Here is a 17,676-nt window from a genome sequence, read left to right as displayed (position 1 = left end):
AAAAATCCATCTCTTTTCACTTCCTCTGAAGTAATTGCATTAATGCAGAGAGGTGTTAAATATCTCGGTGAAGACAGATAACTAGCTAATCCACTAAGTGCCTTAGAGTACCAGGTGAGACACCATCTTGGTCTGCAGTTTCCCTAATGTTCTGTTTTCCAAATAGTTTGTGAACATCTTCTTGCTTCACAGGAAGCATAGGGTAGGATAGAGGAAGGGGGCTAGAGGGCAAGGAGGCAGAAGAAGGTGAATGGGGCTGAGGTGAAGGGGTTGGTGACATTGGAGTGGTTGCGAGAGGTAGGGGGTAGAGTGATGGAGCAGGTAAGGAGTTAAGGTGAGGGAGGGAAACAGGAATGAGGAAATGGTGAAGTGGGGTGGACAGTTTCCAGAAATTCGAGAAATTGATGAATTGATGTTCATGCCATCAGATTGGAGGATAACCAGACAGCATACTAGGTGTTGCTCCTCCAACCTGAGTGTAGGCTCTTCATGTCAGTAGAGAAGGCCATGAACTGACATATCAGAATCCCTACCGCTCTTTTACTCTTTCCCATAGATGCTGCCTGGCCTGTTGAGTTCCTCCAGCATTTTGTGTGTGTTGCAACCAAGATGTCTTTTGAGCTAATCTCATACAGGTATGCTTGTATTTGGCCTATAATCTTATGAATCTTTCCTTTCTGTGTACCTATCTACATGGCCTTCAAACATTCCAATTCTATCCACCCCCTTTGACAGCCCACTCCACTCACCCACCATCCTCAGTGTGAAAAAAAATTGCCCTTTAGGACCGTTTTAATTTGTTTTCCTTTTCACTTTTAACCTGTCCTCCAGTATTAGACTCCACTGCCCCGACAAAAAAAAAAATGACCATTCACTTTATCTATGCTCCTCATGGTTTTGTAAACCTAGGTGAGGTCACTTCTCAGCATCCATGCTCCAGGGAAACTGGTCCCAGCCTATCTAGTCCGTCCTTATAATTCAAGCCATCCAGTCCCAGAAATATCACTGTGAATCTTTACTGCACCCTTTCTAGCTTAATAGACAATAGACAATAGACAATAGGTGTAGAAGTAGACCATTCGGCCCCTCGAGTCTGCACCGCCATTCTGAGATCATGGCTGATCATTCATTAGCAATACCCAGTCCCTGCCTTGTCCCCATATCCCTTGATTCCCCTATCCATCAGATATCTATCTAGCTTCTTCTTGAAAGCATCCAGAGAATTGGCCTCCACAGACTTCCAAGGCAGTGCATTCCACACCCCCACAACTCTCTGGGAGAAGAAGTTCTTCCTCAACTCTGTTTTAAATAACTGACCTCTTATTCTCAATCCATCCTTATGGCTGAGTGACCAGAACAGCAGATAATTCTCTCACTAATATCTTGCACAGTTGTAACATTAGTCCCAACTCTGTACTCAATGCCTTGACTGTTGAAAGCCAGCAAGCCAAACACCTTCTTTGCCACCCTGCCTGCCAATGACACCACTTTCAGGGAATTATGTACTTGTATTGTGTCTTTGTTCTACAACACTGTCCAGGGCCCTAGCATGTATTTGCATATCCTGTCCTAGTTTAACTTTGAAGTGCATCACCTTGCTCTTGAACTAAAATACACCTGCCACTTCTTGGCCCACCTTCTAAGTTGAACCAGATCCTGATGTAACCTTAGACAGTCTTTTTCACTGTTTACTATACCACAATTCTGTATGGGGGTGAGGGGTAGGTGAGGAGAGAATGGAGGAGAGGATGTAGGCTAGGGTGGAGTAAGGAAGAAGAAGTGAGTAGAGGTGGATGTGGAGGGTGAGGATGGAGTAGGGTGAAGAGAGTATGGAGGGAGAGGAGAGAAGCAAGAGTAGAATCTGGTGAGTAGGCAAGGACAATGAGGAAGGGATGAGGACAGGAAAGGTGAGAAGAATAGGGAGTGGTGGGTGGAGAAGAGGATGAAGAGGGAGGAGGTTGAGGAGAATGGTGAGGGTAAGGAGGGAGAATACAGAGAGGATAGAGGATGAGGATAAGGGAAGGGAGGTTTAGAAGGAAGAAGACCGTGAGGAGAGGAGGGAGACAAGGATGTGGAGTGGAGGGACATGAAGGGAACAGAGAGGATGAATGTGAGTGGAAGATGACATGGGATGATGAGGGAGAGGACGCGAGGAAAAGCAGTAGTGAGAGTGAGGATTGAAACTCATGTCTACATATAGAATGTTGCACAGAGATGCCACCAACTCCTATTCTCCTGGAACACAGGGAATAAAAGGTCAAAGAGGCTGGGTTAGAAAACAGAGTTGCAGCAAAAGGTCAGATCAGCCTTGTTCTTACTGAAGACAAGAACAGTCCTGGAAGGGGTATCAGGCTGTCTCCTGATTTTTGTGTAATCTGGAATACTCATCCAGTCACACACTGTCTATGATATCATGCACCCAGGAAGACGATGAGAAGCACCACAAAAACGTTGGGTTTTCGGGAGTGCTTTCATGTTTAATTAAAGAAACTGCACTCCAAAGACACACAGGGAGAGTATTCTAGAGAGAAGGACAAAAAGTATGGAAAATCAGCAAATTGGGATACCTGTTAGAAGGGTGTTTTTAGTAATTTAGTGATAGTGTTCAAACATCAATGAACAAATGAATGTTGATCAATCACTTAAGTTTCATTAAATCCAATATAGCCTTAATTGGGAAAAAGCTTTACCAATGTGCATAAAGAAGATATGGTTTTAGGAAGAACCATTTATGGAGTACAATGTATTAATAAATAAAATAAACAACATGCCAAGAAACTCAGAATATCAACCATCAGATTACTTTGGTAGCCTTGACTAAAGCTGGCTGAGAATGGATACTAATCCCAGACTGAGAGGCTGTCAAAACAAGATGCAAATGTATAAAGCTTTTTACAGATGCTTAAATTGATAGAACATACAAATTGAGAGATAAAGTCATTTTGGTATTATGAGATAAAAGGAGGAATGAAAAAGCAACATCTTCAAGCCAATCCAACAAAATTCAGTCAAAAATTACCACTTTAAGGAGCAAATTTGGCACTTTAATTATCAAATCACTGATTTTCCAAATATACACATCTTTGTTTTCCCTGTCATGTTGAAGGTTATCTTAGTGGTCATTGCGAATATCAGGTGACAGCTATTTCCCATGATGCCTCAACAACTGTCAAACTGTCCATCTAGCTGTCACCTGACCAGTCGTTCCCATGGTTCCCCAGTGTTTCTATATGATGATAAATTGAGGGCCACCATTATCAGGTCCTGGTAAAGGAGGACTGTTTAGGCTTTGATAAGCTATCGCTATTCCCAGGTGAGAAGGACTGACAGCACATCAAGACAAGACAACACTTGAAAACGCTGTACACTCTGCAGGGTTTGCAAACAACTGTCATAATCACTCCTTTGTCTGTTTTCCTCTTCTGCTGCCATCATATCCCATCATCATAAACATTTCCTTGCTCTGAGATCCTGCTTGTGGGTGGTAGAAACCATCCTAACCGGCATATTACTGGTATTTTGTAAAGCTCGATAAAGATACTTGTAGGCCAGTGATTCCAGGTATCACAATCAAATATTATGATTGTAAAGGATATACCTAAACTGAACTATTTAATTTCCCAAGGAAATTTCATGTTCTATCCTGTAATTTATTCTTTACTGAGTTCTTTATCTATTGGAATCATGAGTCATACAAAAAATAAATGGCTCCATGGTAGAGTAGTGCTTAGCACAACACTATTACAGCTCAAAAGTGCCGGTGTTCAGGCTTCAATTCTGCTGTCTGTAAGGGATTCGTATGCCTTCCCTGCCAACATGTGGGTTTCTTCCGGGTGCCCCAGTTTCCTCCCACAATCCAAAGGTGTACTGGTTAGTAGGTTAATTGGTCATTGTAAATTCTCCTGGGCTAAGTTTAAACAGGTAGTTTGCTGGACAGTGTGGCCTGTTCCACACTGCGCTCAAGTTAAATGAAACAAATGAACTTCATGCTCTACTCCATTATTTTGTGAAGAACCTGCATCACCCAATGCCTTCAGATCAATGAAATGATGGTTAACTTGTTTGTTCAATAAATTGCTTTTAAATTATTTACAGCACTATTTTCATAGTGTTTTATTCTTGAAAAACTTTGAATGGAAATAGATTTCTTCCTGTCCATAAGTGATTGCAATTATCTTTTACTGTTAATCAAAATGCAAGATGGTGGACAACACAGATACAACAGATATCTACACAAACTCATTAATTAACCCATTAATGGTGTCAGCTATTGCTCCCATCAGGAGCAATAATACAAAGGGATTATGATTTATTTGTTATAGTTTAGCCATCAAAGGGATGCAATTGCAAAAAATTGCAAATATTTACATTTCTTCAATACTAACCTCTTAAAGAAATGAAATAATTACAATGTGAAAAATCCTGTTATTAACATTGTAAGAATCTTAAACCTTTGCATAAATGTGCATTTTAAAACTCAATATGGTGCATGTAGTGCAAAACCATGATATGATTTTCTCAAAGGGAAAGTTATGTCCACAGAGAACATTGGCCAGAAATAACTTAGCACAAATATGATCTGCACACATTAGTGCAGATTGCCACTGGGAGAACAAGATTGTGGAATTACCCCTATAATATTCTTATATTTGTAGCCGTTCAATTTGAGATACGGTTCACCAGAGACTGGAAACATGAATTGTGCCAAACCTAAAAAAACCTGCTTCTTTTTCATTTATTTCTTCGTCTCATTGTCATATGAATAAAATAATAGTGTTGAAAATAATAGTCTTGCTGTCATTAATGCATGAAGATTTTTTTCTGGATACTGACAGAAGTGCATTTAGTGCTCATATCACCACCTTGTGTACAAATAATTACTTGCATGTAGATCAGTCTTTGTACATCAAAATGGAGGAGTCAAGAACAAAGATATTGTAACCTTTAACCAGCTTGTTTCATTTTATTTATTTGTTTCCAACTTAGAACGTTTTTTCCCCAATTTACTCCTGTGTTCCTACAAAAACTTGTAGTTTGAAAGGAGTAATGCAAATCAGGTAATATTACATCAGTAACAATTATACACACTCTAACACCACCACACCCAACCTGATTTTTCATTCTTCTGATATCACAAAATGTACAATAGTATCCCTGCTATAGTATTGTATAGAATAGTATAGTATAGTATAGAATAGCTATAGTATAGAATAGTATTTCTATCTCTTACCCAAGATCCACAAACCTGACTGTCTGGGTAGGCCCATTGTCCTTGCTTGCTCCTGCCCCACTGAACTTGTGTCTGCATATCTCAACTCCATTCCATCCCCCTTGCTTCAGTCCCTTCACACCTACATCTGCGATACTTCCCATGCTCTCCAGCCCAGCAACTTGGCCCTGACCACCTCATTTTCTCCATGGATGTCCAGTCTCTATACACTTATATCACCCATCCTGAAGGCCTTAAAGCACTCCACTTCTTCTCAACAAAAAGGCCAACCAGTTGCCCTCCAACATCACCATCCTCTGCCTGGCAGAACTGGTCGTCAACCACAACAATTTCTCCTTCGCTTCCACCTATTTTCTCTATACTCAAGGGGTAGTAATATGTACCCACGTGGGTTGCAGCTATGCCTGCCTTTTTGTAAGCTACACAGAACAGGGATGTTCCCAGCCTTCCCTGGTAATGCTCCCCAACTCTTCCTACGCTACACTGATGACTGCTTCATGCACCCATACTGAGCTCCTCAATTTCATCAACTTTGTTTTCAACTTCCACCTGTCCTTAAATTCACTTAGTCCATTTCTGATACCTCTCTCCTTTTCCTGATCTTTCTGTCTCCATCACTGGAGACAAACTGTCTACCAACATCCTTTATAAACTTACTGATTCCCATGGCTATCTTGACTCTTTCAACCCTGTCTCCTGTAAAAACACCATTCTCTTTTCTCAGTTCCTTCATCTCTACTGCATCTGTTCCCAGAATGAAGTTTTCCTTTCCAGGACATCAGAGATGTCCCCCTTCTCCGAAGAATAGTTTTTTTCCTCCACCATTGATGCTGCCCTAACCCACATCTCCTCCATTTCCTGGCTATCTGTGCTCACACCATCTTCCCGATACAGGGATAGAGTTCCTCTTTCCTCACTACCATTCTATGAGCCTCCACATCCAACACATCATTCTCTGCAACTTTTGCCATTTTCAATGGGATCCTACCACCAAACACATCATTGCCTTCCTGAACTCTCTGCTTTCCAGATGGAATGTGATTCCCTTGTCCATTCATCTCTCCCCACTAATCTCCCTCCTGGTACACCCTGCAAGTGACAGAAAAGCTACATCTGCCCATTCACTTCTTCCCTTACCTCCATTCAGGGCCTCGAACAATCCTTCCCGGTGAGGCAATATTTCACCTGTGCCATTGTCTATTGTATGCGGTGCTCCTGATGTGGCCTTCTCTACATTGGTGAGACCTGACATAAGTTGGGGGACTGCTTTGTTGAGCACCTCCACTCCGTCTGTCAAAAGGGGGATTCTCCAGTGGCCAACCATTTTAATTCCCACTCCAACCTGTCAATCCATGGCCTCCTCTTTTTCCATGATGAGGCCACTCTCAGGGTGGAGGAGTAATCCTCAAATTCTGTCTGGAGAGCCTCCAACCTGATGGCATGAGCATTGATTTCTCCTTCCAGTAAATTTTCCCCTCCGCCTCCTCTCTTCTTCTATTCCCCACTCTGGCGTCTTACCACTTCTCACCTGCCTATCACCTCCTCCTGATGCTCCTCCTCCTTCCCTTTCTCCTTTGCTCCACTTTCATCTCCAGCCCATTACCTTTCCCACCCAGTTAGCTTCACCTATCACCTTATAGCTAGTCCTCCTTCCCCTCCCCCAACTTTTTACTCAGGCGTGTTCCCCCTTCCTTTCCAGTCCTGGAGAAGGGTCAGCCCAAAATGGCGAATGTTTCTTCATTTCCATAGATACTGCCTGACCTCCTCCAGTGTGTGTTATTCTCTATAATAGGTGGCCAAATTACTATGATATTTAACTGATCACAGCTTTCCAGCCCTTTTCAATACATTATTCAGATAACCATGCTGCATTCATGATCCGGGGAAGTGAGTCACAGCACACTTCACAATATAAATGCCCCTACAGCCTAATCCCTATACTATACTTGGCTACAATATGCTAACATGCACTTTAAATGGGAATCTTGGTTGATCTCCCTATTCCTTTTCTCAGTGACCCTCTTTCCCTTGAAGTTATCCACTTAAGAGAAATGTTTTAGTGTGATCGAGGCAATAGCAAGAAATGAAAGATTGCAGGAGTGTAAGAAAATGTACAGCCTACTAACTGAAAAGGATTTGCACTTTTTTCCTGCTCTTCCGATTATAATCATTAAAACACTGAACAAACAGATGTGAACAATTTTAAAATACAGCAGCTGCTACCTTTTAATCACTGATGATGCTGTGAAGAACATAATATTGTGCAATATTATCTTGGTATTATTCAGATTTGTAAGTTTTTTTTATTATATCACTGCTATTGACATAATTCTTATTTTAAAATGCATTGATATTCCAAGCATGATCAAAAGGGAGATCGTAACATTTAGAAGATTGTTTTTACTTAACATGTTCAAAGTTCAAAGTAAATTTATTGTCAAGATACATACATGTCACCACGTACAACTGAGATTCACTGTCTTGCAGGTATGCTCAATAAATCCATAGAGAGTAATATCCATACCAGAATCAATGAAGGACTCCACCAACTCGGGCATTCAACCAGTGTGCAAAAGAAAACAACCTGTACAAATACAAAAAGAAAGGAATAATAATAATAAATAAATAGGCAATAAATATCAAGAACATGTGATGCAGAGTCCTTGAAAGTGAATCCAGAGGTTGTGGGAACATTTCAATGATGGGGCAAGTGAAGTTATCCCCTTAAGTTCAAGAGCCCAATGGTTGAGGGGTATTAACTATTCCTGAATCTGATGGTGTGAGTTCTGAGGCTCCTATACTTTCTTCCTGATGGTAGCAACAAGAGAGCACATTCTGGGTGGTGGGGGTCCCTGATTATGGATGCTGCTTTCAGTGTTTTGTGTAGATGTGCTCAATGGTGAGGTGGCCATTACCCATGATGGACTGGGTCATATCCACTACTTTTTTTTCTTTTTTCCATTCAAAGGCATTGGTGCTTCCATACTATGGTGTGATGCAGCCAGTCAATATAATCTCTACTACACATCTATAGAAGTTTATCAAAGTTTTATATGTTATGCCAAATCTTTGCAAACTCCTAAGGAAGTAAAGGTGCTGACGTGCTTTCTTCATAATTGCACTTACATGCTGGGCCCAGAACAAGTCCTCTGAATTGATAACACTGAGGAATTTAAAGTTGCTGACCCTCGTCACCTCTGATCCTCCAATGAGGACTGGCTCATGGACTTTTGGGTTCCTTCTCCTGAAAACAACAATCAGCCTTGGTTTTGCTGACATTAAGTAAGAGGTTTTTCTTATGGCACCACTCAACCAGATTTTCAATCTCTCTCCTATATGCTGACTCATTAGTACCTTTGATTTGGCCTGTGACAGTGGCATCATCAGCAAACTTCTATATGGCACTGGAGCTATGCTTAGCCACACAGTCATGTGTAAAGTGAGTAGAGCAAAGGGCTAAGCACACCATCTTGTGGTGCACCTCTACTGATGGAGATCATGGAGGAGATGTTGGGTGACAATCTGAACTGACTGGGGTCTGCAAATGAGGAAATCAAGGATACAATTTCACAAAAAGGTACTGAGGTCAAGGTCTTGGAGCTTATTGATTAATTTTGAGGAGATAATGGTATTGAATGCTGAACCGAGTCGATAAAGAGCATTGTGGTATATACATCTTTGCTGTCCAGATGTTCCAGTTGTGAGTGAAGAGCTGATGAGATGGTATCTGCTGTGGACCTGTTGCTCTGGTAGGCAAATTGGAAAGGATCCAGGTCGCTTCTCAAGCAGGAGTTGATATGTTACATCACAAACCTCTCAAAATACTTCATCACTGTGGATGTAAATGCTATTTAGTTTTCAAAATGATTAAATACCATGATTTAAGGTTATATGCAATTTCATTAAAACATAATAATATCATTTTTCATGAATAAATTAACTTGCATCCATAAATTTCTTAGAACAAATAATTTAACCTGAAATGTAAATAACTAAATCTACCCATGTTATTTTTCTCTGAAGAACATCACCTTATCATGGTGGAGAGGCTTGTGAGTTCCTGACATCCCAACAACAATGCTGTTTGGAGTTTAGCCATCTAGCACTTAGTTCTTGGTAGGATCACCCATGGTGGTAAGATCAAGGGGAAGGAGGGGAAGGTTCCAAAGAGTGATCCAAACAAGACCTCAATGATGGAGCTGGCGGAAGAAGCTCCATAGAACAGCAATGATGGCAGAGGAAGGCTGTGGCAACGAAGGGTTCCCAGTTGTATTGTATGCTATGCTGGTGGACGCTGACCCTGATCTGTCAGTGACCATGTGGTGGCTGTCCATTCACTAGCCTCTCCACACTTAAAGCCACACATGGGCGTTTTCCATTAAGGGAATCCACCCTAACATCCCAGATATGTAAATCCTGGATTAGCCTCGACAGCCACCTGAAGACTCACCAATAGACAACCCCTTTAGAGAACATCATACTCAACCCGAATGATCACACTACTATGCAATTGTATGGAGATACATCAACTGCAGTCGTGTAACATCTTCAGAGGTAGTTTCTGCCATATTAACTAAGTGGGTAAAATGATAACAGGATACTGATGCAAAAGAAAGGCCCAAAGATGTTCAAGAAAACCAGGTAGAAAGGAAAGACTGTGTGGACAATATTGTTGCTCAGAAGCATAGAGTGCAATGAAAGGCTTTGGAATAACACGGAGTATACATTGTCATTCTCCTGTGTAATACAGTGTAATGCAATATGTTGCAATCTGGAGGATGAAAGGGCGTTTAAAAGGACTTGATTAATTATCACAGTAAAATCTTTCCAAGGTTTACGTTTTTGAAATAGCTCTTTGAGAAGAGGAGATTAAAAAGCTCCAGAGGCACCACAGGCATCAGGTCATAATGGTGTACCTGGCAGGGCACTGAAAACTTGTGTTAACTAATTGGTGGGAGTGTTCAAGGACATCTTCAACCTCTCACTGCTGCAGTCGGAGGTCCCTAACTGCTTCAAACAGGCACCAATCGTACAGGTGCCCAAGAAGAGCAGGGCGTCCTACCTCAATGACTATTGTTGTGTAACATTCTCAACTACTGTGATGAAGTGCTTCAAGAGGTTGGTCATGACTAGTATTAAGTCCTGCTTGAGCAAGGATCTGGACCTATTGCAATTTGACTATGACCACATCAGGTCTACAGCAAACCCAGCCTCACTAACCTTCCACTCCGCTTTGGAGCATGTGGACAACAGCAAAACACATCACACTGCTGTTTATTGATTTCACATCAGCGGTTAACATTATCAACCTCTCACAGCTAATTAACATGCTTCAAAACTTGGGCATCTGTATCTGCTCCCACAAACGGATCCTCAACTTCCTTTTAAAGTGTACTGCTTGGTTGGCTCAGCACCAAGTTTCATTAAGAAAAAGCATAACTGATGCACGGTTTACCCAGTTACATGGCCAGTTCTTGTTGGGGGTGCTTTGATATCAACTCTATCTGACCGCTGTAGAACATGGATTATTGACGGGAAACTGCAACAAACTCCAAGAAAGCCAGGATGCCCAAGTCATAGTGCCATAGTGTCATGGAGTTGTACAGAATTGAAACAGGCCCCTAAGCTTAATGTGTTATTGAAACCATTATGCCAATCTATACTAATCCCACAACTTCATAAATTCCACATTATTCTATGCCTTGGTCATACAAGTACATGTCCAGATGCCTCTTAAATATTGTTACTGCTCCCATCTCCATCTTCTCCTCCACAGCTCATTTCAAATGCTAACTAATCTGTATGAAAAAAATCCAGCCCCGTCCCATTTAAATCTCCCCACTCTTATCTTAAATGTATGCCTTCCAGTTTTACACAACTCTATTAACTCTTACTATCTACTCCATTTATAATTATATATATATATAAACCCTATCATATTATTTCTCAACTTCCTTTGCCCCAGGGAAAACTGAACCAACATATTCAATATCTCCTTATAACTCTAGCTTACTCACAGGTTTCCTGTAGTGTGGTGATGAGGACAGCACAGACTGGTAAAAGAGAAAAAGGGCTGGAGGAGAGGAAATTTGATTGGAAAGGGTAGAAGACCATGGAAGGAAGGAAAAGAGGAGGAGCACCAAAGGGAGGTGATGGACAGGTAAGGAGATAAGGTGAGGGAGATAAATGGGAATGGGGAATGGTGAGGGAGGGGCAGTTGCCAGAAATTTGAGAAATCAATGTTCATGCCATCAGGTTGGAGGCTACCCAGAAGGAATATAAGGTGTTGTTCCTTCAACCTGAGTGTGGCCTTATTGCGAGAGCAGAGGAGGCCATGGACTGACATGTCGGAATGGGATTGGGAAGTAGAATTAAAATGGCTGGCCACTGGGAGATCCCACTTTTTCTGGCAGACAGAGCTTAGGTGCTCAGCAAAGCGGTCTTCCAATCTACATTGGGCCTTATTGATGTATAGGAGGCCACACCGGGAGCACCAGATATAGTAGGTGACCCCAACAGACTCACAAGTGAAGAGTCACCTCGCCTGGAAGATCTGTTTGGAGCCCTAAATGGTAGTGAGGGAGGAGATATAGGCCCAGGTGTGGCACTTGTTCCACTTGCAAGAGCAAGTACCAGAAAGGAGATCAGTGGGGAGAGATGAATGGACAAGGGAGTTGCATAACCAGCGATCCTGTGGGAAGTGGAAAATGGAGGGAGAGGGAAAAGAAGGAAAGATGTGCTTGGCAGTGAATCCTGTTGGAGATGGCAGAAGTTACAGAGAATTACGCGCTGGATACAGAGGCTAATGGGGTGTTGGTGAGGATAAGAGGAACCCTATCCCTAGTATGGCAGCAGGACATAGGTTGAGGGCAGATGTGTACGAAATGGAAGAGATGTGGTTGAGGGCAGCATAGATGGCGGAAGGAAGGAAGCCCCTTTCTTTGAAGGGGGACATTTCATTAGTTCTCTAATGAAAAGTCTCATCCCGAGAGCAGACGCAGTGGAAGCGGAGGAACTCAAGAGAAGAGGCTGGTATTTTCACATGTGACAGGGTGGGAAGTATAGTTCAGATGGCTGTGAGAATCAGTAGGTTTATAAAAGATATCGGATGATAGACTATCTACAGAAATAGAGACAGACAGTTTGAGAAAGGGGAGGGAGCTGTCAGAAATGGACCAAGTAAATTTGAGGGCAGGGTGGAAGTAGGAGGCAAGGTTGATGGTCAATGAGTTCAGTATGGGTGCAGGAATCAGCACCAATGTGATAATTATGAGATTAGTTATTTATTAATCTCTTTCAGCACTTGCACCTTGAAGCATTGACCAACAATGTTAATAGCAAAAGGATAGTGAGGGATAAAATTGGTCCCTTAGAGAATCAAAGTGGACAGCTATGTGTGGAGCCAAAAGAGATGGGGGAGATTTTGAACAATTTCTTTTCTTCGGTATTCACTAAGGAGAAGGATATTGAATTGTGTAAGGTAAGGGAAACAAGTAGGGAAGTTATGATGATTAAAGAAGTGGAAGTACTGGCACTTTTAAGGAATATAAAAGTGGATAAGTCTCTGGATCCTGACAGGATATTCCCTTGGACCTTGAGGAAAGTTAGTGTAGAAATAGCAGGGTCTCTGACAGAAATATTTCAAATGTCATTAGAAACAGGGATGTGCCGGAGGATTGGCGTATTGCTCATGTGGTTCCATTGTTTAGAAAGGGTTCTAAGAGTAAACCTAGCAATTATAGGCCTGTATGTTTGACGTCAGTGGTGGGTAAATTAATGGAAAGTATTCTAGAGATGATATATATAATTATCTGCATAGACAGGGTCTAATTAGGAACAGTCAACATGGATTTGTGTGTGGAAGGTCATGTTTGACAAATCTTCTTGAATTTTTTGAAGAGGTTATGAGGAAAGTTGAGGAAAGCAGTGGATGTTGTCTATATGGACTTCAGTAAGACCTTTGACAAGGTTCCACACAGAAGGTTAGTTAGGAAGGTCCAATCATTAGGTATTAATATTGAAGTAGTAAAATGGATTCAACAGTGGCTAGATGGGAGATGCCAGAGAGTAGTGGTGGATAACTGTTTGTCAGGTTGGAGGCCGGTGACTAGTGGTGTGCCTCAGGGATCTGTACTGGGTCCGATGTTGTTTGTCATGTACATTAATGATCTGGATGATGGGGTGGTAAATTCGATTAGTAAGTATGCAAATGATACTAAGATAGGTGGTGTTGTGGATAATGAAGTAGGTTTTCAAAGCTTGCAGAGAAATTTAGGACCGTTAGAAGAGTGGGCAGAAAGATGGCAGATGGAGTTTAATGCTGATAAGTGTGTGGTGCTACATGTTGGTAGGAATAATCCAAATAGGACATACATGGTAAATGATAGGGCACTGAAGAATGCAGTAGAACAGAGTTATCTAGGAATAATGCCCTGAAGGTGGAATCTCATGTGGATAGGGTGGTGAAGAAAGTTTTTGGTATGCTGGTCTTTATAAATCAGAGCATTGAGTTTAGGAGTTAGGATGTAATGTTAAAATTGCACAAGCCATTGGTAAGGCCACATTTGGAATATTGTGTACAGTTCTGGTCACTGAATTATAGGAAAGATGTCAACAAAATAGAGAGAGTACAGAGAAGATTTACTAGAATGTTACCAGGGCTTCAGCACCTAAGTTACAGAGAAAGGTTGAACAAGTTAGGTCTTTATTCTTTGGAGCATAGAAGGTTGAGGGGGGACTTGATAGAGGTATTTAAAATTATGAGGGGGATAGATAGAGTTGACATGGATAGGCTTTTTCCATTGAGACTAGGGGAGATTCAAACAAGAGGACATGAGTTGAGAGTTGGGGGCAAAAGTTTAGGGGTAACACAAGGGGGAACTTATTTACTCAGAGAGTGGTAGCTGTGTGGAACGAGCTTCCATTAGAAGTGATAGAGGCAGGCTCAATATTGTCATTTAAAGTAAAATTGGATAGGTATATGGACAGGAAAGGAATGGCAGAGTGCAGGTATGTGGGACTAGGTGAGAGTAAGCGTTCGGCACGGACTAGAAGGGCCGAGATGGCCTGTTTCCGTGCTGTAAGTGTTAAATTGTTATATGGTTAATGTTAATTCCTGAAGATTAACCCTTTATAGAAAGAATTACATTTATCTAAAACTCTAAACCTATGAGGATCAGCCAGTACTTTTATTGGTATAACAGGCTGAATGGGCCATATGGCTTTCTCCTGTTCCTATTTTTGTTTTATTCCTAAAATGCACTATTTGTTTAAATGTCACAGACAATTCTTGCTAACGAAAATAAATATGGAAAATGAGAAACTGCTCGAGTAATTTTAACAACTGCATGTTTTAAACATGCCCATTTAAAATGGTGGAAATTAGATTAGAAAATCCCATTGGGTACTAGTGATGTATATTTGCATAGCTAATGAGGCCCCTATTTTCAATAGCATTTGAGCTACTCAAAATGCCACATATCTGCACATCAGTGGGAATGCACAGATCTGTTTCTATTTTAATTTTACTACGATTCCACTCCACCTGTTGAAAGCTATTAATATCACCTCCCTTAGATGCCATGAACAATGCTGTTTATGAGAAAAAAAAGCATGTCAGAAAATGAGAAGCACAGCTTGCTTTGAATAACAGCTCTACATTCATCCTGTTTATTTTCACTTGATTTCCTGATGTGCCAACACAGCTTCATGTTGGAGGGGAATGACTGATTCATTGCTGTGGTCCATTATTATCCTGGAATACAACATATTCATATTCTGAAACTAACTCTTAAGTGTTGATAAATGCATGATAAGACATCAAGAAAAATATTGAACAGCTTTCATTATTAAAATATGAATTTGGGTGGAAACAATAAAAAAACAAAATGAGCACCATAATACTTTACAAACAAGAGGAAATCTGCAGATGCTGGAAACCCAAGAAACACACACAAAATGCTGGAGGAACTCAGCAGACCAGGCAGCACCTCTGGAAAAGAGCAAACATTTTGGGCTGAGACACTTCATCAGAAGTACCAAATGTTTGCTCTTTTCCATAGATGCTGCATGGCCTGCAGGGTTCCTCCAATATTTTGAGTGTGTTACCATAATACTTTAAATGTTGTCAGGAGAAGCTTATGGGAATGTACACATGAACTCAAAATAATAAAATAGAGATCACTTGTAATTTATTTCACAGGAAACTCAGGGCTTAAATTCATTCCAGCAAAAATTGTTCAGATTTGATTTGTGCATGGTGTGAGGGACACAAATGAAATTGGGAGGAGTAAATGATTCTCCTAAATTATTCCCCAAGTCTTTTGCATGAAAAGTGCTACCAGTATCACATCATCTAGTCATATCTTTCTTTGGTTTGAATTACACTCTTTCCCTCTTCTAATACAGCAGTGAAAGATTGTTTGTTCTGTTAATTAACTTTATTACCCTGATAGCTCCCTGCAGCCTTTGACGAAAACAATTACCATTCCTTTTCTCTGGCTAAAAGACTATTAATTAGAAATGGGCCTGGTCCCTGCTATGTTAGCTTGCCACATTCCCAGGCCCTCGAGCCAGATAGCATTACATTGTCAGTAGTAATTTAGCTCTCATCTGTCTCTGCTAATTATTGTCACATTCATCAAATTCATCAAGGAAAGTGCTCTCAGAGGGATTGCATATTTGCAGTTAATATAGCATAAACTGGTATTACCCATCAGCACATTTGTGATGATGAGAGGGACACAACTTATTCAACCCTAATTAGAGCAAGCTGGGTAATTAATTATACATTCCGCCTTATTACTTCTGAGTTCCCTTATATTGTTTTCAGAAAGGAGAGGAGAAGCTGGGAATTGCAAAAGGGTGATGTGTTTTGTCACACACACTATGCTATAATTCCCACCTGACAAACTAGCTGAATCAGTGGAAAATTGCAACTTGTCACTGGTAGAATAAACTACAGTAATAACTGATTAATGTTCATCACCTGTGACAGGTGGTATATAGGACTGTAAAGTTTGTTTTATCATTCTCTGCACTAATACATATTCCTGACAGGAGGTTAAAAACAATTTGTTTTTATTCCTTGACAAGTAAATGGTTCATGTCGCAAAACCAAGGAAAGAAAATTGGTGCAGGTGTTAATTGCTTCACTTCATATGCATCTGGTCATATACTATATGTTTAAAATTTTTTTGTTCATGCAGAATGTCAACAAATACAGTGAATCAACAGTCTCGCATTTTTATTCTCTACAGCACTTGGGTGAAAATGTTGTATAATATTCTGACGAATGGTGTAGCGCAATGTTCTGATGAATGGTGTGCAGTAATGTTTCCACTGATGGTGCTGGCTCTTCAGCAGCTATCGTGTATGCATGAGTTGGAATGTTAAGAACTGGCAAGCTATTTAGCCATAAAGACATCACATCTGAGCCAAATCCTTTTATCGTGCTCCATTCCCTTCCCCAACATTACAGAATACTCACAAGCTTGTACAGTATTTTCATATGAGACTACTGTATGACAAATAGGGAGAGAAATTGTACTACTCACTAAGGACAGAGGTAGAGCTTCCAACAAAGTATCCGATTCTCACTTTACAATAATGACTGGTTCAAGAATGCACTATAAGTCATATGATATTGCATGCTCAATACTTAAAAGGTCCATAAAACTCCTGGAATGTTCTAATGAATGATCATTGACTTGAAATATTAACTCCGCTTTTCTCTCCAAAAGGCCGCTTAACCTGCTGAGTACTTCCATTTTAAAAAAAAAGTTTGCTTTTATTTTCTGGTTTAATAACACTCATGAGGATTATGAATATTTCCATTGCCCCGAAAAGCAAAATCACTGTATAAATGATGCTCTGAAGTCAGACTGCTCATAATAGATTTTCCTTCAATCTGGCACATCTTACCCTGTTTAATTCTCTGGCTAGCTCATTACTTTGCCTTGCAAATTCTATTCCCAATTTGTAGTGACCTTTGCAGTCACTGCCATAATAGATACCTTCTGCCTTTGTATCACTGTGTCATCATAATGCAATATTTGGTTCACTTGCTCAACCACAGGAAAACATCCTTGCTGGCAGACACCCAAATAGATAGTGCTACAAATCCATTATATTCAAAGAATGCTGTTAATATTCCTTTTATGTCAGGGAGAGAAATTCTGCGCTGGTGTTGCCAAACTCACAGTGCAAATCCATTCAGGGGATATCATATTACCATTCAGCATCTACACCATACATGCATGCAGCTACTGTTGTCAGCATCGGCCCAGCTTCTGATTTACCTTCTCCCAGGAATGCTCTGTGCTTACTTTTCACACTTCTCTTCAGGTGAACTGTCATCATATTCCATCTACCATATGTCAGTGTGTTGCCAGATATACTTTGGACTGGCACACCTGTTCTCATGGAGTGGAGTGAGCTCCTTATCT

General features: G+C 40.8%; 1 long non-coding RNA gene across 1 annotated transcript in view; it reads right to left on the bottom strand.

Annotated features, from left to right (window-relative positions):
* Nucleotides 1–16,849, bottom strand: part of LOC132378094 (uncharacterized) — a 209,536-nt gene extending 192,687 nt beyond the window's left edge. The window contains exons 1-2 of the long non-coding RNA XR_009506881.1: nt 16,786–16,849; nt 7,681–7,814 (exon numbers count right to left, since the gene is read on the bottom strand). This is a non-coding gene — a long non-coding RNA (uncharacterized LOC132378094). The remainder of the gene's footprint in view (nt 1–7,680; nt 7,815–16,785) is intronic.
* Nucleotides 16,850–17,676: the final 827 nt, after the last annotated feature.

This window comes from Hypanus sabinus, chromosome 2 (assembly GCF_030144855.1).
Source record: "Hypanus sabinus isolate sHypSab1 chromosome 2, sHypSab1.hap1, whole genome shotgun sequence".
NCBI classification, from domain to species: domain Eukaryota; kingdom Metazoa; phylum Chordata; class Chondrichthyes; order Myliobatiformes; family Dasyatidae; genus Hypanus; species Hypanus sabinus.
This window is presented reverse-complemented; position numbering and strand designations above follow the sequence as displayed.